The 17,204-nt window shown below is 53.2% G+C and overlaps 1 protein-coding gene across 6 annotated transcripts in view; it reads left to right on the forward strand.

Moving 5' to 3' along the window:
* Positions 1-4,039: 4,039 nt before the first annotated feature.
* PIK3R5 (phosphoinositide-3-kinase regulatory subunit 5) overlaps positions 4,040-17,204 on the forward strand; it is a 58,023-nt gene continuing 44,858 nt past the window's right edge. For 2 of the 6 annotated variants that reach the window (XM_062610553.1, XM_062610557.1), the window contains exon 1: positions 4,040-4,163. The gene's annotated coding sequence lies outside the window, so the exon portion shown is untranslated. Of the gene's footprint in view, positions 4,164-12,425; positions 12,522-15,203; positions 15,233-17,204 lie in introns of those variants that run through there. The other 4 variants (XM_062610558.1, XM_062610559.1, XM_062610555.1 and 1 more) reach the window with 3 other exon arrangements.

A 17,204-nucleotide genomic window follows, 5' to 3' on the forward strand; every position in this document is an offset into this window, starting at 1 on the left:
CTGCAGGGGAGGAGCTTCCCCACCTCTGCTGTCCTGAGCCTCTGTCCCGCAGATGGGAACCGCTGCAGGAAGGGGTGAGGAAAGTGCCCCATCTTTGACAAGAAGCCTTTGCGGGAAGCGGTAGTTGCTGGGTTTGTAACCTCACAACGCTGAAGCCTTCCCTGGTTTTGCTGTGGAGGATGCAGAGCTGCAGAGCAGGAGGTGGTGAGCATCCAGCCATGAGCTGGGGGATGAGCCTTTACTCAGACTTGTTTTTCTGACTGAATTTTGAGCATTTTTGACACTAGGACATTCCCAAGTGAGCTAACTAGTGTGACTGGTGGCCTCACACCCTCAGCAATGCGCTTCTTTGGCCTATAAATACTGTGCTCTGGGCAGAAATCTGTATTGCAAGATCTGAGACAGAACAGCCGTTTTCCAGGTATTTACCACAGAAATATGGAGATCTTGCACTCTGCCAGGCCTGACTCAGCAATGTGTTGATTCAGGAAAGTGTGTGGTACAAATACAGGGTTTAGAGATGTGTTGGGAGGAACAGGAACTGTGATGAATCTGAGCATCTCTGTGAGTTAGGGCTATCCCATTTTCAGCAACCATCTAAGAGGTGCTTTTGTGCTCATTTGGATGACGAGGAATCAAAATAGAAGCTGGGCAAAGGGGATTTGGGTTTGTGAGTTCACATTTTGGAGATGAAAAAGGATTTGGTCAAAGCAGAATGACTGCAATGCTTTAGCTTACCGGCCCTCCTGCACCCCCATCCTTTTGCATGTCAGAAGCCTGATTTGCTTAGAAATGTTCTCTGTGGAAGTCACTTGCTATTACCAAAAGGATGTTATGTGGTAATTACTTTGATCTCCCAGGAAAATGTTTCAATGAATCCCTCTGGAGTTGCTTGTGGAAAAACTGCATTCATATTTATACACTTTCTCTCCAGCCCCGTATTGGCCTTTGAGCATCTTCTGGAGCAGAGGAGGTGTCCCCTGGGCATCTGGAAGCAGTGATGGGGCCAGCTCTCTGCCCTCTGAACCTGCACTGGGGCTTTTCTGCCAACTCAGCTGGAACTGGCGGTTTGCTGTTTGGGTCTGTCTCACGTCAGCTGTGGAAGGACAACAGGACCAGGTGAGGACAATGGTGGAGCAGTGGTGCCAGCCTGCGCCTCTCCAGCACGAAGCTTCCCATCGGAGCCAGCTGGCTCCACGCTTCCCTGGCAGAGGGGGCTTACCCAGGTCGGTGTTTTGCATCTGGCATGTTTACTCCAGTACCAAGAACCCAAAAGCTGTCACCAGAGCACAGCCGGGGCTTCCTCCTTCCTGCCCTTGTGCAGCTTGAGGGGTAGGAATCGAGACCTGGAGATGGGACTGGAGCTTGCTTCAAGCATTGCTGTTGGTGTCACTTCAGGCACCCTGAATGCAGCTCTGCTGCATGGGTGGGAGCAGCTTGGGCTGCCTTCCCTGCTCTCCATGCAGCCCCCCTGAGATCCCTCCTGACTGCCACTCTGTCACCATGAAACGTGGCACCGGTGCCAGGATCTCCTGGACTCAAATAAGAAACTAAGGAGGAGCCCAGTGCCCTGCTCCCAGGAGCTCCCTCAGAGGTGCCTCCGCTCCTGAGCTGGCTGCTGCACTGCTGTTTGTCGCTCTTGTCCCTGCAAGCTGCAGCAGCCTCCTTGGCAGGGGCCGGGGCTCGGCACCTCCCTGAGCTCTTCCTCTTCCTCCTGGCCCTGAAGCACCATTTTTGGTGACTTCCTCAGGCTGCAGGGTGCCCCAGGAGCAAAACAAGCCGCTCACAGGACCTCACGTGGGGAGGGCAGGGGATGGAAGCTGCAGCTCTGACCCCCAGAGGAGTTTGACTACCTCAGGTTTAGCCCCTCGGACACATGCTGGCTGCTCTGGTTCAGGGATATGTTTGAAAAGCTGTGTCTGGAATCAGAAGGTGGGAATAGGGCAGAAGGGATGGGAAAGGTCAGGTTGGCATCCCAAAAATGGAACCCAGCTTTTAAAGCTTGTGTGAAGAATCCAAGCAGGGAGGAGGCTGCAGCACAAAACCTGCTCCACCTGAAGAGAACCCCAGACTCATTTGGGTTGGAAGGGACCTTAAAGCTCATCCAGTTCCAACCCCTGCCACAGGCAGGGACACCTTCCACTGGAGCAGCTTGCTCCAAGCCCCTGTGTCCAACCTGCCCTTGAACACTGCCAGGGATGGGGCAGCCACAGCTTCTCTGGGCACCCTGTGCCAGCGCCTCAGCACCCTCACAGGGAAGAGCTTCTGCCTAAGAGCTCATCTCAGTCTCCCCTCGGGCAGGTTAAAGCCATTCCCCTTGGCCTGTCCCTACAGGCCCTTGTCCAAAGCCCCTCTCCAGCTTTCCTGCAGCCCCTTATAGGCACTGGAGCTGCTCTCAGGTCTCCCCTTCAGGAGCCACCTTCTGGCTGAATAAGCCCAACTTTCTGGCTATTTTGGAATATTGGCTATTTTGCAGGGCTCTGCAGGTGGCACCATGACAGACTTTCTGCTTCCTGATCTTTCTGCTGCTGGAGGATTTCTTTGGAATTGCTGGTGGCTGCTCAGCTGGAGAAAGTTGAGCCCTCATCTCCCCACCCTGGGGGTTGCACATGGGGCAGGGCGATGCCTTGTCACCCCAGCTGGAGCAGGGGCACCAGGGCCAGGAGCACCCAGTGTGGTTTGTGTGGTGGGTGGTTCCTCAGTGGGTCCCCAGTTAAAGGGGAGTTTTGCTCTCACTGGGTTTGCTTATCTCAAACTTCACTGGGATTTCACTGCAATCCCCATCTGTTTGCCCCCGGAGCAGCTCCCGAGTCTCAGAGTATGACCAGCAGCAGTCACTCCCTTTTGAGAAACCAAAACCCACCAAGGAGCACAAAGCCAGACTCTTGCCCCTGCCCAAGAGACAGGCTGGGCTGGATCTGGCCACAGGCCCCGTGCAAGGGAAAGGCAGGAGGGTGAGCACTGCAGAAACAGGCTCTTTGTAAGGAGCAGCCTTGAAGGCAGCAGGAAAAGGCCATTCGCAGGTGCCACCAGAGCAGAAACCAGCAGCATGTCACCACTCTGGTTCAGGGATATGTGAGGCTTTGCACTGACAGAGAAGGCTGCATGGGGACCTCATAGCAGCCTTCCAGTGTGTGAAGGGAGCCTATAAGGATGCTGGGGAGGGAATCCTCATTAGGGACTGTAGTGACAGGACAAGGGGTAACGGGTTAAAACTGAAACTGGGGAAGTTTAGATTGGATATAAGGAGGAAGCTCTTTAAGGGTGGTGAGGCACTGGAATGGGTTGTCCAGGGAAGTTCTGAATGCTCCATCCCTGGCAGTGTTCAAGGTCAGGCTAGACAAAGCCTTGGGTGGCATGGTTTAGTGTGAGGTGTCCCTGGCCATGGCAGGGGGGTTGGAATTGGATGATCTTAAGGTCCTTTCCAACCCTGACTATTCTATGACAGGGAGGTGAGTTTTGCAGCAGAGGTGGGGTAAGGGGCTATGGGGATGCAAGGAAAACAAGCTCATGTAATACATAGGGAGAGAGAGGGAATGGAGGGGTGCATGCTTGGAAGGGTGAGCAGGTGGATGAATGGAGGGGAGGATGGAGTGGCAGGTGGAGAGTTGGAAAGGTGCATGGATAGAGGAAAAGGAGAGATTCATGGAGGCAAGGGTAGATGGATGACTAGCAGGGTGGTGGGATGGATGAGAGGTAGATGGATTGAAGAATGGATAGACGGATGGATGGCTGGATTGGATGGAGGGGTGGATGAATGGGAGAGTGAAGGGTGGAACGGAGGTAGTGGCAGGACAGACGAGTGTCGGGGTAGGTGGGGGGTGACTGACGGGATGGCAAGCTGGATGAACAGCAGGGAGTGGGATGATGGAGGGGTGCATGGGCGGGTGAAGGGGGGTGTGGAGGGGAGGGTGGGGGCAGCGGCGGATGCCGCGGGTGAGGATGGGTCAGGGAGGACCGGGCGGTGCCGGGGCCGGGCGGTGCACACGTGTGGGGCGGGGCACACGTGTGGGGCGGGGCACACGTGTGGGGCGGGTCCCGCTGCAGCCCCGCCCCGGTGCTGCCGGTGCCGCCCGCAGGGAGCGGTGCGGGCTGAGCGTGGAGCGGAGCCCGGCGGGCGCGGCGAGGATGGGCTGGGAGCACCGGCGGCTGCCGCCCTGCAGGTGGGGGCCGGGGGGGTCTTGCACCCCTGATGAGGGGTAACCGGGGGCTCCGTGTTACCGGGGTGGCCGAGGGAGCGGGGGGGTGTTTGTACACCTGGCGTCAGCGGGGGGAGCGGGCGAGCAGGGGTTCCTTGTAACCGGGGTGTCCTTATAACAGGGTGTCCGTGCACTCGAGGAGTACCCGGTGTGCCGGGGGGGGGGGGTGGCTGTGCAGCTTTTGGGGGGTTACTTATAAACGGGGTGTCCAAGTAACAGGAGCGGGGATGAACCCGCTGTGACGGGGGGGGGGGTCCGTGTGGCTGCGGGCTTCCACTTCAACCCAGCAGTGGGGTGTCCCCAGCCCCGGGGGAAGGGGGCGCTCTGCACCATGTCCCCCGGGTCCCCGCACAGCCTGTGGCTGTGCCCCTGCCCGAGAGGAGCCGAGGTCACCCCGTCGGGGGGTGCACCCCGCTGCCCAGGTTCGTTCCGAGACCACACGCTTGCTTTGCTCTGCACTGCCCCATAGAGCTGCTGCGGGCCTAGGTGTGGGCCCAGCCTGGTCGCCGGGGGCCACCTGGCTGTCCCTGGGAAATCCCGGGGGCTCTCCAGCGCTCGGCTGCAGTTTCGGCAGCGAGTCACTGCAGCACGAGCTCTCCTGGCTGGGCTGGAGGCACCATCAGTGGCCTGTTGCTCCCGTCACCCTCGGCAGGGTCCCTGCAGCCCAAGCGGGTGGAGGTGTAACCCTTGGGAGGGCTCTGCTTTGGCAACAGGATGTGGTTTGGGATGTGACAAGCCCAGCAGCGTGTCATCCCTCTGGCATCAGAGCCTGAGCGTACTCCAGCCCTGAGATGTCCCTGTACTGCTCCATCACCAGCCTGCGCTGGGAGTTGTGCCTGTAGAGGAGCATCTTCCATCAGGTGCTTCTGTGGCTTTACGGGTGTCAACAGTGATGGAGGGTGCCTGAGGGCAGCCTGGCCTGCTGCCACGTTCACTGCTGCAACCACCGCCCCAAAGGATGTTTAGCTGCTTTGCAGGTTGTAAGCCCTGAGGGAGGAAAAGACAGGCTGATTCAAATCACTAACGAAAGTGGGAGAAAGATTGCAGACCTTTGTTTTCATGTTTATTAAAACCTTGCTGCTGTTACCCCAGCACCCGTTAACTTTGCTAATGGCTTGGGTTTGGTGCTGCTGCTCTCAATGAAGCAAAACCATGCTCGGGCAGTTGCTGGTGCTGCTCCTCACCCTGCTATTGAAGGGGCCGATGCTCAACAGCTGCAGGTTTGTTGTTTTTTTTTTCCCATTTAGGTTAATTTCAGAAATGCAGAACCTGCACACTGCAGGGACATGCAGGATGTCAGTGCTTTGATTCTGTGTGTGTCAGAGGGCGAAAACTTGGATGGAATTGCAAATTGTTTCTGAAACATGGTTGCAAAGTGTTTTGGAGCTCGGTGCTGCTCAGATGAGAGCTTACACCTAGACACATAAGAAGACAAAGAGCGAGAGCCCAGTGATGGTGGCTGTGGTGGTTACCTTCCCCCGTTACCGTCGGAAGGCTCAGGCAGTGGATGAGCACATCCTTTGGAGCTGGGCTGGGGGATGCTCCACAGGTTTCTGCAGGGATGCAGCTGATGCAGAGCCTGAACTGCTGCACCAGAGGTCTGCCAGCTCCAGCCTTGTAGTGCTGTCCTGTGGGATTGAAATGGGGGGAGCTTGGAGTCTGCCTTTCCTGGTATCGTGTGGCCATCGCTCCTCTGCCCCCTGCAGCTCTGGAACCCAGTTGTGGCAAGAAGGGGTTGAAAAGTGTTGGAGATGCTGTAATGGCAGTGTGCGTTGATTTGGGATAGGGGTTGGGGCTCCTCACCACGGCCCTGTACCTCTGATACAGTAGGATGGTGCAGTCGGATGGTCCAGCTAGACAGTCCTTCTTTCCCCCCCCTGCAGATCAGGGCACCCCAGTTTGGAGCAAACCAAACCAAAACTGTCACATTGTGCCTTTCAGTGCAAAATTCACGTCTTCACTTTGACATCCAGCAAAAGAACTGAATCCAGACAAAAGCGTTGGCTGACAGGGACTGTGCACTGCTCCCTGCGCTGCAGCAGCCCTTGGGGCACTGGCTTTGCTGTCAGCAGGATGCTTCAGACCAGGCTGTGATACCCGCTCGGGGGCACGGGGACCGCTGCAGCCTCGCTGTGCTGCAGCTCACCTGGGGTAGTTTAAACTTCTCTTTTTTGGGTGACCGCTGAGCTGTTCCTGGCGTGATGGGGCTGCCCTGATTTTGCAGTTATTTTGCAAGTGGGGAATTGTGCAGGAGGTTGCTGGGGGGGCGGGGGGAGCTGCCCACGTGAGTGCTCCGAGGCTGGTTGTGAGTGATGGGAGGTTTCTCCTGTGATGGGAGGTTTCTCCTGTTGCATCTGAACTCTGCAGCCCTGCTCAGCCAGGGAGGTGTTTTGGGCTGGAAATGTCACTCCTGGTTGCGGTGGAGGACTGTATGACCTGTGGGTGCAATCCAGGCTCTATAGATCCAGCTCGTGTTCTCTCCCTCCTCTCTACAAGGCTTCCCTTTTGCTTCCCTAAGAGGATCGGTGTTGCAGGAATCCCCATCCTTATCTGTCATGGCTGGAGGTGGTGTGGGGACGTTTTTGTCACTGCCAGCCCTTTCTTTGCAAGTGTCCCACCCACCCAAAGCCATTGTTGGGGGTCTCCAGGCAAACCACCCAAGGTTGTGTCCACCTTGCTCTGCAGGTATTGGGTTGGGGTTGTTCACCTTCCCCAAAGCTCACCTGGTGATACGGGTGTGATACATGTGAGCATCGCCTCGTGCTGCAGCCTGGAGGGGTGGTCAGGACCTGCTGGCACTGAGCCCTCTTCATTGGCCTCCTGGGTGGGAGCCTGGGGAGCGGCTGCAGCTCCCCAGCGCCTTTCCCAGCATGGGGACCAAAACCCAACGTTCCCGTTGTTCTTTCGTCTGTGGCCACCAATTAGCACAACATGAGAACTTGTCTCCCTGATGACACGTCTGTGTGACTCCTCGGATGCTGTAATTGCAGGGTTTTCAGCAGCCAGGGTGCGATGAAATGGTAATTGTGACTGTGTGTGCCGTGAAAGACGTGGCTCTTTGGTGAAGCTTAATTAGGAAATAGGGACACTGTTGGGAATGGCTCTGTGATGCGATTTTCCTAATGAAAGCTACTGAATAGGCAGCCTTGTAATGAAGAACAGACTCGTGAGGGGCACTGCCAATTGCTCTTCTCTAGTGTTAATTTTGTATTTCCTCTCCATTGTTTCTAATACCCTCTTGGAAAAGCTTGAAGATAAAATGCTCTATTTTCTTACGCCTCGTATCCTGTTTGGCAAGCCGCGATTATAGCATGTGCATCTGGAATACATGAGTGGCCAGGCATGAGCTCCTTCAGACTTGTTAATCTCCGATTTCAAGCTCTGCCTCTGAAAAAGAAAAAAGGCAACTTCGGCTTGCTGTGGGACGATCCGTCCCTTATCAGCGTGGCGCAAGGGAGGTACCCGGCTGAGTTTGCAGATGTAACTGGAGAAGAGCTGGCTCTTTGGGTGTGAAGAGCAGGATGCTGCGGGAAGCGTGGTGGGGTTCCGTGGTCCAGCCTTGGCTGTGTTTGTCTCATGTCCTCTCCTTGCACACGCGATTGCTGTACTTAACTGTGACCTGCCCCATCTGAGAGGTCCCCCGGGTTCCAGTCTCCTGCTGCTGAGGGAGCCCTGGGGCTGCTCTGTGGCTCAGCGCTCGCACCTGCACTGCACCATTCCCGTAATGCGGGCTCCAGGCGGGCAGGGGAAAGCTCTGCAGATGGGTTTCAGCCAACAGATGTGAGCGTGACCCTGCTGCAGAGTTAAAAGGGGAAATAGGAAAACGCTACCTGGGTGATGCTGTCCTGTGGCACTGTGACAAGTGAGAGAGGGCGGATTTAGATTGGAGATGGAGATGAGCTCTTAGGCAGAAGCTCTTCCCTGTGAGGGTGCTGAGGCGCTGGCACAGGGTGCCCAGAGAAGCTGTGGCTGCCCCATCCCTGGCAGTGTTCAAGGCCAGGCTGGACACAGGGGCTTGGAGCAAGGTGCTCCAGTGGAAGGTGTCCCTGCCTGTGGCAGGGGTTGGAGCTGGAGGAGCTTTAGGGTCCCTCCCAACCTATACTATCCTATGATTAAGGTTTCTCGGTGCTGCAGGGGGATCATCTGCATTTGTAAGATAGATGGGGATGGGGCTTGGCTTTCCCTCCAATGCTTTGACCAAAACTGACCAAATTCCATCAGTGCTTGGGGTGGGAGCAGCTCAGGTGCTCCTAAAAATGATGCTGGTTCTTATTTTTGGGGTGCGTTTAAGCAGAAGTGAGCAGAGCCTGCCATGAGCAGCTCATGTGACAAGGGTGCCTGGGAATGGAGGTAGGTACTGGAGCATCGATTCCCTGGTCACAGTGCTGCCGGCTGCCTGGTGCTGCTCCATCCGAGCAGGAAGAGCTCAGCTTCAATTCCGTCCTGTGACTGTCCTTAGCACCTGCTGCAGTAGGGAATTCATCTTTATCCTGCGTTGAAGGGTTTTGTGCTCTAAAGGTATTTTCAGTACCGTGTTGCTTGTTCAGTGCCATGCTGTGTAAATGTGTGTGCATGGCTTCTGTGTGCACGCTTTAGGAAGGATGGTGTATTCTTGAGCTTGCAGAAGTGTTTTTCATCCCTTCCACAAAGGCTATTCTTTGTTGTCTCAAATTAGGATGAAACGCTTCCCCTTTCAGCTGCTTCCCCTATCGCTTTATGTCTATTTAAACCCACAGCTCGGAGGCTTCTCTGCACACAAGCTCTCATCCTTTCAGGTGGCATTTCCCTTTTCTCATTGTTTCTGGCAACTTGTACATGTGAAACTTCACAAATGTTTCTTCATTCTCGGAGTCTGTGTTAATAAACCTTGCAAATCAGTACCCACGCTCTCTGCACCCTCCATGTGATGGAGCTACAGCAGCTCTCGGCTACAAAGGCTTTGGAGTCTGACCAAGCAAACTCCAGCCTTGCAGAGCCAGGCTGGACAGCATCCCTGCTGCTCCTCATCCCTATGCATGAATCTTGCTTATCTGAGAGGTCTTCTGCCTGAGGCTTGCCTCCCTGGGTAAATTAGCTGCGTTGCAATCAAAGCCAACAAGCCTAATGTCCCCTAAGGACTGCTCATTAGGTGCAAATTGTTCCCAGTTTGTTCTGGTCTGAGTGATGGTGGGTGCTAATCGTTTAGGAAACTCAGGTGAGGTGCAGGAATGGCTACATGGGTCTAAATCCACTTTTGCTGGTACAAAGGACTCTCAGAGCCTGGGGATCTCCTTTGTGGTGGGCTCTGAGCTGACAGATCATGGTGCTGGGTTCAAAAGTGATGGCAGGAGAGCAAGTATTTAATCACATCCTGCCTATTCCCTGTGGCCTCCAATTGGAACACCAGCGTGAATGTGATGCTTTAGGATGAAGGGAGTAGCCTTTGGCTCTGGAAACTGGGCACTTGCCACTTCTTAGGAGCTTGGCTTCTAGTGAAGAGCTGAGATGGACTGCCTCCGCAGGGACAAGGGCCCTGTGTGCTGTGATGCTCCTCCCTGTCATGGGAGGACAAGTGGATGGGAAGGGTTCAGGCTGTGTTTGCTGCATGGGCTCTTGCCCTCCTTGGTCCTGTGATGTGTGGCTGGGGGCTTGGTCTGCATATGAGACACCCACTGGCTGGGGCTGTGCCAGTCTGACTGGAGGCACCTCAGAGAAGGGCTGCTCTCAGTGCCCCTCACAGCTGCCACAGTGCCTTCTAATACAGTTACCAAGCTAGAATGGATGGAGAGTGGTGGGATAGGGCCTTTACGTGAAGAAGAGGACACCTTTTGGCTTATCTTCTCCATGGTGTTTTGGGGTGATATGGATGTAGCTCTGATGGCTGTACGAGGCCAAAGGATGGTCCAGCTCAGGGCAAGTCCGGGGACTGGACCTCACTTGCTGTGATGGGACTGCCCTGAGCTCTCCGGTTCCAGCATCTTCCCTCTGTGCAACTTGCTGTTCTTCATCTCTGCAGAGTCTGGCACATCTGGGATGCAGCAGTGGCCTCCAGCACAACTTGAGCTTCTTCCTGGAGGTTAGTGGAGGGTTTCGAAAGGTTCCATGCTGTAGGCTCATCATTACCCTCTCAAGTGGCAAGTATGGATGCTGCTGTGATATTTCAGTGCTGTGAGTTGTTTAAAGATGCTCGGGGCTGCACAGCCTGGTGGGGTTGGCCATTGCTGCCTGTTCCACTGTTGGATGGATGCACACCTCTCCTTGGTCTGTCTCCTTGTCTGGAGACTTCCTTATCAATTGTAATGGTGGTACTGTGGTTGTTACTGACTCCTCTGGTCAAAGTAGGGCTCACATCCTTCTGTGAATCACAGTCCACTTGCCCTTGGCCCGAGGGGGATAGGGAACAGCCAAAACCATCCTTGCCACCATCTGTCTGCTGTGGTGCTGCAGCCAGAGGTGCTGGAAGTAAATGGAAGGTTTTGGGCAACCAAGCCAGGGACTGAAAAGGCTCCCGAGTTCCCAGCAGGGCCTCCACAATGGCAGGAAGCAACTTCTAAAGCTTCCTTTGGATACACAGGGCCTTAGGGGAAAGATTTACTTGCTTGTTTATGCTGTAAGTTAATCTATTTAGTGGGTTTGGCATTAAAGCTCACAAAAAGCCTTCTGAAATGGTCACGCTGCTTGTTTGTAGTGCTTTGTCTCTCACTCACTTTGTTTCACAGCTGGAGGAGTTTAGCAGAGGGAGCCAATTGACATCTCCCCTGTAAACTTGTTTTTCCGAATCGGCTGAAGGAATTAGCATCAGCTCTTACTGTCCTTCACTGCAAGGGAGCTGCGGGGGCAAAAGGCAGTGTGGGGCAGAAGTTGGGGTCCCCTCTGGGAGGGACCCTTCGTTGTGTGTGCTCTGTGCCACTTTGCCAGGTTGCAGGTTGCCCCGTGGACTTAACTGGAGCTAACAGATGATTTTGCAATGGCAAAACCCACAACAAACCAAACCCAAACTCCCCAGACCCCAGCACCTCTCCACGTGAGCCAGTGCAGCAGAACAGGGAGCAACATGATGCATTTTTTTAGGGGGAAGAAGTCCTAGGAAGCTTTTGGAGCGGTACAGGGAAGTGCTGGGTCCGTGGAACAGAGAATGGCTGATGAGAATTTTTCCTGGTATTGTGGTATCGTTTCCCTTTGTGTCTGGTGCTATCCTAAACGTGATAATGCCACCCACGTGTAACCTGGCACAGTAAAAATGGATTCTTCCCAAGAAGAATCTCCAAAGAAGCCGCATGTACACAGCAACTGCTGTAGAAAGCATGTGGGACAGCTGGAGTTGAGGTCTATGCCTAGAGGTAGTAGGTGCTGGGCTCCCTCCCAAGCTGAAGGCTTCACTGCAGCATCTTCAGCTTGGGAGGGAACTCATCATCTTCAGCCTCAGTGAAGTCTTCAGCTTGGGAGGGAGCTTAGTGCCTGCTGTGTCTGGGCATGGACCTCAACCCCAGGTCTCCCATATGCTTTTGGGAGAGTTCTGAGCATGGAAATACCTGGAGTCTTGTCTGCTTTGCCTCCTCTGAGTGGCAACACCTGCAATAGGGATGTCTCCTTGTGGTCTCGTCCCACCAGGTTGAACAGTCACCGTAGGGAGTGTTGGGAGGAACCATCTAATGCTCTGTCATGTCCTTCACTTCCCTTTCCCCACTTTCCTAGCTGGGGAAACACCTTCCCCCCTCCCCTCTAAATGATGCATTTGCTGTTTTCATGTTTTCCCCTGGTCCTCCCCTGTGACGCAGCCACTTCTCTGCTGAAATTCCACCTTCCCTGAAGAGCAGCCCTGGAGTTTCCATTACAGCCAGGCTGTGCCAAACACCAGCGCTGCCTCCAGCCTAAATCTTCTTGGGACTTGACTGTGATGTTGGGTGAAACTTCAACCCTCACTGTTGTGATAAAGACTGATACAAGCTAAAATTAATTCTTGCATCATGTGGCAAGAGTTTTTTGTAATTGGTGCCAGGAACAAGTATGTTTCCTGTCTGAAAAACGAGCATAACTAACTGCTCTTCTCTTACCCTGACAGGTATGTGCCATTTATGCTGGCTTTTTGAAGAGAAAAAGAGGCATTTCTGACCCTAGCTGAGCTTTGCCAAGCCCCCGGAGCCCATTGAGCGGGTGGTGTTTGGGTTGCTGGTGTCACTGCGCCCATCGCAGGCTGGCTGAGGGCAGTGCGTGTGTGCCAGGGAGGTGCCGCGGTACTGCCGGCTGCGGGGCGCTTGAGGCAGGGCTGCTACTGCCAGTGAGAGCGGGACAGGGAATGGGCTTGGCTCTGCTCTGCCCAGCCTTGGTCTCGTGTGTCTGAAGGTGAGCAAAGCGTTGGTGAAGGGGAGATAAAAAGAAGCACAGGGTAGGGCTGGAATTTCTTTCCTTTTTCCCCCCTTTTCCCCCCTTTTCCCTTCCCCCCCCCTTTTCCCTTCCCCCCCCTTTTCCCTTCCCCCCCCTTTCCCCCCCTTTTGTTTGCTTTTTCCCTTTTTTCCCCTTTTTCCCTCCGCCCTCCTTTTTTTCCCATTTTTTTTTCCTTTTCTGGAAGTTACTGTTCTGTGTCAAGATGTACTTTACAATGGTGAAATCCAAGACTTTCACAGACCTCTGTAGCTGATCATCTGCCTTGAGGCAGGAGGATTGAAAAGGTAATGGGGACTGAGTGCAGACTGAAAGGGCCATCAGGGCAGGAGGGGCTGCTGAGGGTCTCTCCCTGGCCTTGGGGCAGGGACCTTTCCCTCTCCCATTAAATTTGAGTCTGTTGCTGCTTTTTCTGCCTTTAAGGGCGTGGGCACTGTTAACCCTCTTCCCTTTTACAGCAGCATTGTTGCTGTGATTGAGTTTATCCCGTTTCCCACCCCAGCAGAGCAGGGCATATTTACTCCCTGTCCTTCAATTTGAAGCTTGTCCGTCAGCATCTCCAGGAATAGGATTTCTGAAGTTTTCTTCAGAAACCAAGAAGTGATAGACCTTATTCTAACAGCATTAGGGAGTCACAATCCTCCTTGTTTCAATTCCCAAAGCTCAACTCGAGCAGTTCAAGAAAGCTGTGTTATAGGAGCTAAAAGTAATGGAGATGAAGGGTACAGTGTGTGTGTGGGAGGGGTTAGCTGGAAATGGAGATGAAAGCAGCATCTTGTCAATGGTAAGAGCATCTCTGGTTGAAAGGACCTGCAGTGAGTCACTGGGCTTGCATAGAGAAGTGTTTTTTGGAGAGAGAATGTACCATTGCAACTGTGGTGCTCGGTGATGGCTTGGTGGGACTAATATAGAGATTTGTATTTCCCAGCATCAGAATACACCAGGGCTTTAAAGGGGGAACGAGTGGAATTCCCCCATTGTCTGTTTGTCAAGAAAACTCTAACTCCTGTCCTGAAAAATGGTAATCATACAAAAGGACATGTTAAAAACAAGTCAAGAGGAAGTCTCAGTGTGCAGGATGGGTGCTGGGGAGGTTGCAGACAGTTCTGCACTGGACATTTCAGTCTCCCTTCAGCTTGCTGCTAGGGTCTAACACTGGCCGTGGTCTCCACATAGCTGCTCCGTTCACACTGCAACCTCACAGCAAAGCCCCAGAATAGTTTGCAAGTGTCTTCAGCTTTTGTGAGCCTGCGATGGGTCCCAGGCTGCTGCTGTTCAGGAAATGCAGAGTTAGTTCATTCAGGCCTGAATGTGGAAGTCACAAACCTCCAAATTGAGCTTGAGCTCAGGTCAGGCGTGATGCAAAATGCTTTAATCCCCACCCAGTTGCTGTTGAGTATCTGTCTTTGGGAGGTCCCTTGGATTCATCTACTCCTGATCAGTGTTAAGGAGGATGGTGCCGTGTTCCCTCTGCAAATTACATACCTGAAAGGCTGAACGTGGCACCTACCACTGATGAGCTGGTGCTGTTCTTATGCTCTCCCACCAGTTCCTATGAGACCCCAGAACTGGAAAGCTTTCAGGTGCCTTCCAACACAAACCAGTCTGGGATTCTATGAAGAGTTACTGTGTGTATGAATAAGCCCTTTCTTGGACATAAGCATGGTGCACCTCACCTAGCCATCAGCCAGCTCTGGATGGCTTAATTTCATCTTAATCCTTGTCACGGTAAAACATTTTGCAGGCAGGTAATTGCACATTCTTTAGATGATGGTGAGTAGTGATTTGCTGTCAGTCCTGTATCCCCCAGTGGTTCTCTCTCCCTCTCTGATCAGCTGGAGGGGAGCCAAGTTATCCTGCTTAATCCACTTACCCAGCAGGGATGTCCTGCTCAGCAGTGCTGAAACCTGAGTGATACCTTCTCTTGGTCCACTGCTTTGAGGTTGCAGCAGGTTATTGCTATCAGTGCTGTCTGTGCATGCAGTGGGAAGGGTGAGAAGTCCTGTCGCAGCCTGACAGACTGATGCTTCCTTACCAATAGCGTTTACCCACTGGAGGAAGCTCTGGCAGAGGAGAGGCTGGTTATGGTGGGGTCAGGTGATAAATTAGTTAAGGAATGATCTAGATGGCTCAGTACAGTGAATTTGCCCACAACTGACACAATCTGCCAGAGTCTGGCACATCAACTGACAACTTGTCTTAACCAGCCATTGAAAAAGGCAGCACCATCTCAGGTTCAAGCTATCCCCATCATCTGAAAGGCTGAGGCTGCGTGTGTCTGTTGAGGAGTGTGAACGGCCACTGATGCCAAAGTGCAGACAAATTTTTGTAGCAGTTTATCCCAGAAAAGCAAATGTTGACCACCCCTGATTTTTTTTTTCCCCCCATAACCCATCAGACTTGATGACTCATCAGCTTTGCAAACCCATGAGTGTCCTTCTAGGGATTCTATGGGACAACATGCCCATAGAGCTCCCCCTGCTCCAGGTTTTACTGTCTGTGAGGATTTGGTCCATCTATGAAAGTAAATTCTCCCTTTTTGCTATGAGGAGATGCAAGCATCTGTGCTCAGAGCTCTTGAAGATGGCAGATCTTGTGATGGCTCTTCTATGTTCTCTCAGTAACTCCCAGCGAGGTATATATTGTGGATGTTGTCTTTTGACCTTGGCACTGTCAGTATGTGTATGCTAATTAATGCACTGTAATTCCTGTACTAGCAGATATAAGCTCTAAAAGTATTTAGAGGTGCCTCTCTGGTGATAAGGCTATGGCAGTAAGTTTGAAGCAGGGAGCAGGTTAAGACCTAATCCACTCTTTAGCTGTGCCATAAAAGCTTCTGGCAATAGGGCTTCTCAAACTCTTTGGGGAACAGAGGCAGGAGATTTTGCCCTTTAAATGGGGATGACTTTTCAGTTGGTGTCAGCAGAAACCCAAGCTGTTGTGGCTATAAGGAAAGCTGCCTAGGTATGGAGTAATGCTTGAATCTGCCATCCAAACCGGAAGACAGACCCAAGCTGCTTGGGAAGGGTGTAAGTCCTGTCCCCCGTGACCATGCTGAGCAAATGGGGAGAAACTGGTTACAAATGGTGGGAAGAGTCTTTCCTTCAGAACTTGGCTGTGGTCAGTTGGTTTGTAGTTGTTCCTTTAGCATCAAGGTGGGAAGAGTCCGGTTCCATGGATGTGCGGGGAGGAGCAAGTCTCTTGGCTGCTCTTGATCTGCTCATTCCCATCACAAGATGGTGGTACATGGCTGTGGGAAGGGGTTGAGGGAACTGACCCTTATGGAGCCTATAAGAAAGATGGGGAGAGACTTTTTAGCAGGGCCTATTGCGACAGGATGAGGGGTGGTGATTTTAAACTTCAAGAGGGAGATTCAGGCTGGATGTGAGGAAGGAATTCTTACACTTAGGGTGGTAAAACACCGGCACAGGTCACCCAGAGAGGTGGTGGATGCACCATCCCCAGAGACATTCAAAGGCCATGCTGGATGTGGTTCTGGGCAACCTGTCCTAGTTAAGATGTCCCTGCTCATTGCGGGAGGGTTGGACTGAATGAGCGGTGAAGGTCCCTTCCAACCCAAACCATCCTATGATTCCATGACCCTCTTCAAAGAAGAGAGGGTTCCAGGTTTGCTTGAGCCCAGCCTAGCCATGTGCGTTGTCATTTAGGGGAGTGCAGAAAGTCATTGCTTGGACCTGGACTGCAACTTCCATGTGTCTTTCCTGTGTCGGCCTCTCTGTTGCTGAGCCACACGCCCTGCGCCGGTATCTTGCAGCCCTGTGTGCGCGCGGGGACAGCCCGGTTATTTCTGACCAGACCATTTGTGTGTAGTCTTTATTTTCGTGTTTTCTTGAACACGACTGTTGAGTTTCCTGGAACTGCTGGGCCCAAAGCAGAGCCCTTTGCATGTTAACAGCCTCACAGCTTGCTTGTGCAGCGTGGCGGGTGCCACGTGTGGTTCTCGGATGTGGCAGGAGAGTGAAATCATCGTCCAGAATAGGAAACGGTGGCACAACTTCCCCCCGGCTCCAGAGCACTTCTCCTTTTGGCACCAGCACATGGGAAGCTGAAGTAAGATCTCTCACGAATGCAGAAGTGTGGGTTGCTCTTGGAAACCATCTTGATGGATGATCCCGCGGTGGAGCCCTCGGCTCTGCCTGGTGGGGAGGGGTATGTGTTTGTGTGGATGGATTCAGCGCATGGTTTGTGGCTTCCCCTTCAGAAGGGAAGTCTACTTGGTGCGGCACAAGAGGCAGAGGATGGGTGGGCTGCGGGCTCTGCAGTCTTCATTCCAGTGAGTTGCCTTCTCTAGTTCTCCTGCCCTTGGGAGCTAGCAGTCCATGTCATTGCTTGCCCCTGTGTTGTCTTAGGTCGCAACCCTGCTTGTGGCATGTTGCTTAATCCCACAGGATTATTCCCACTTTGTGATTGTCTTGTGCTGTTGGACAGGGAGAGCCATCATGCAGGTCCTGGCTGTGCTTGCTTGGATGCTGTTTGCCACTCATACAGCTTCCGCTGGGAAGGGTGCCAGGGTTTTGGCTGGAATTTTCTTTGACCTCATTTGATTACCAAATCCTGCGTGCTCAGCAGGAGGGCAGAAACACCACAGGAAAGCAGCACATGCAAAAAATAAATGGAGCCAAT

This window comes from Pezoporus occidentalis, unplaced genomic scaffold (assembly GCF_034315485.1).
Source record: "Pezoporus occidentalis ecotype Australia unplaced genomic scaffold, CSIRO_AGI_Poc_V1 ctg148, whole genome shotgun sequence".
NCBI lineage: Eukaryota > Metazoa > Chordata > Aves > Psittaciformes > Psittacidae > Pezoporus > Pezoporus occidentalis.